At 43.9% G+C, this 2,592-nt stretch overlaps 1 long non-coding RNA gene across 1 annotated transcript; it reads left to right on the forward strand.

The window, feature by feature from the left end:
• Positions 1-656: 656 nt before the first annotated feature.
• LOC109281792 (uncharacterized) lies at positions 657-2,338 on the forward strand. The gene is made up of 2 exons (XR_002088563.2): positions 657-885; positions 1,772-2,338. It is a non-coding gene; the product is annotated as an uncharacterized LOC109281792 (long non-coding RNA).
• Positions 2,339-2,592: the final 254 nt, after the last annotated feature.

Consider the following 2,592-nt stretch of genomic DNA (forward strand, 5'->3'; position numbering starts at 1 on the left):
CTCTGGCTTTGGAACAGCAGCCAGAGAAAACCAGTCCTATATGTGCTTGGTTTGTCAATGGCATAACAGTAGCAGGATTAACAAAACCCTAAGTTACTCCTTTGTTACACTGGCAGTTTATATTTATGTTCTCCACTCTCTGTGCATTTTCCAGACTGGTTAATTTGCATTTTTGAGGATGTCAGTGGCCATTTCTACCAAGTTATATGTTAAGGATTTTAACCATCTGACTTCATCTCAATATCTAACAAACAAAATAAAACAGTAAATATTCAAGAAATGTGACTCACTGCCAGTCATAATTCCATTGAAATGTATTGCAAAGTTCCCACATTTCATTCAACATTTCACTTATTTTTTAATCAAATACAACTTCAGCTCCCTTGTGAATTCAGTTTCATTAAGGGATCCCACATAACCTGAGCTTTGTGTGTTGCAATGTAATCCTTATTCATCTTCTGAGGAATCAGACACATGTAACAAAGGAACCATTCCAAAATATCATTGATTGGGAACTAGTTTACAATTTTGCATGAAGTGCTGTGGCTCCAATACCAGGGGATGGAGTGAGCATCCAGTCTAGCAAGCCTTGCAATGGGGGTAAAAGGGATGCTTGCACCCATGGGGTGACCTGTAGTTGGGGTTGTTTTCACTTTTCTCATTTCCCCTCTCTCCTTAATAGTGAGTTGAACAAATATCAGTAGCCTGCAATTCACCAAAGTCTAGAGTATACTTGCCAGACTTTCATACATTCATAGATTGTAAGGCCGGAAGAGACCGTGGAAGATTATCGGATCCAGCCCACCGCACCAAGCAGGAAAGATAACTGGGCGCCAGGTGACCTCAGCAAGGTGACTGTCTAGTCTCCTCTTGAAGATTTCCAGGGTAGGTGATTGCACCACCTCTGGAGGGAGCTTATTCCACAGTCTGGACACCCTGACTGTGAAGAAGTTTTTCTTAATGTTGAGCCTGAATTGGTCTTCCAGGAGTTTGTGAACATTACTCCTAGTTTTCCCCTCAGGTGCCATGGTGAATAGTTGCTCACTAAGCCCTTAGTGTACTCCCTTAGTGTAGCGGTAAGCTGCTACCAGGTCCCCTCTCAGCCGTCTTTTCTTCAGGCTGAAGCGTCCCAGATCCCTCAGCCTTTCCTCATATGACTTGCCGTGTAAGACTCTGATCATATGGGTGGCTCTTTTTGGACTCTCTCAAGCTTGTCCATGCCCTTGCTAAAGTGTGGTGCCCGAAACTGCAGCTGGAGTACTGGGTGCAGTCTCACCAGTGCTGAGTAGAGCGGAAGAATCGCCTCCTTGTTTTTCTTGGAGATATAGTGATTAATGCATGCCAGAGTATTATCTTCCCTACTGGTTACAGCACGGTATAAATATGAGATGGCAGTGCACTGATCTATTATTATCCCCAGGTCCCTTTCATTCATGGTGCTAGTCAATTTGGTGCTGCCAAGCCTGTAGGTGTGTTGGGGGTTGCTCATCCCGAGGTGGAGCACTTTACATTTCTTGACACTAAACTTCATCAGATTCCAATCTGCCCAACTTGCTAGCCTGTCTTGGTCTGCCTGGACATGTAGCCTATCTTCAAGCCACTCTTCCCCATAACTTGGTGTTATCTGCAAACTTGGCCAGTGAGCTCTTCACCCCCACATTCAAATCGTTAATAAAGATGTTGAAAAACACGTCTTGGAATGTTGGTAGTCCATGTATAACAATGGAATGGTTCACAATGAACCAGTTCAAGGTGGTATTTGATTTTCCAGGTATACTGTTGGCAAAGACCTGGCACAATCATCAGCTGTGTGTGCTGGAGACAGAACTAAGGAGGCATGAGAGGGTCCCAGACTGCTTGGATTGAAAGCAGAGAACTACATTTACATTTCAAAGTAGAACCTGTAAGGGATGACAGACTAGAATACCTGAGAAGAGACAAAGCCACTGAATGCATGAAAGTCCTGAGAGACATCAAAAGCATGCTATAGGCAAAGCAGCCAAGAGGAAAAAGGAAGTGCAGATTCACTTATAAAAACCCAAGCAGAGATGAGGCCTGCAAGATCTCCACTTCAATGCCTATGACCTGCAGATTTCCCCAGAAGGACTTCCTGAATACCTGGCTGTAAGGAGACATTCTGCCTTTGCCTTGGGATTAGGTATGACTTATGCAAGGCTTTGTTGTCTTGTTGGTTTATTATACTGCATTTTAAGTTAGACTAAGTTGTGTCTGCTGTCACTGTGTCTTATACTCTGCCTAAACTTTCTGTTGTTCTTTGTAATGTGCTTTGAAGCAGCAAATTGCTGTGTTCAATAAATGCTCTCTTCAGGGAATGGACTATTCTTGTTTGAGCATTTATGAATTCAGTGCCACTGTCTAAAGTCTAATATTAAATTCTGGTAACAATACTTTTGAACCATTCGAGACAGCTTTAAACAAGTATAACAGTATGCTTGCATAGCCAACTCCAGGGGTTTTCAACCTTTTTTAGTCTAAGTATCCCCGGTGGCCGCATGCTGACTGTGGTGGGGGGAGGGGGTGGGAGAGGTTGCGCATGGCCAAACCCCGAGCGGGGGGAGGGGGGGGTAGTGT

The sequence above is a fragment of the Alligator mississippiensis genome, chromosome 3, assembly GCF_030867095.1.
Source record: "Alligator mississippiensis isolate rAllMis1 chromosome 3, rAllMis1, whole genome shotgun sequence".
Taxonomy (NCBI): domain Eukaryota; kingdom Metazoa; phylum Chordata; order Crocodylia; family Alligatoridae; genus Alligator; species Alligator mississippiensis.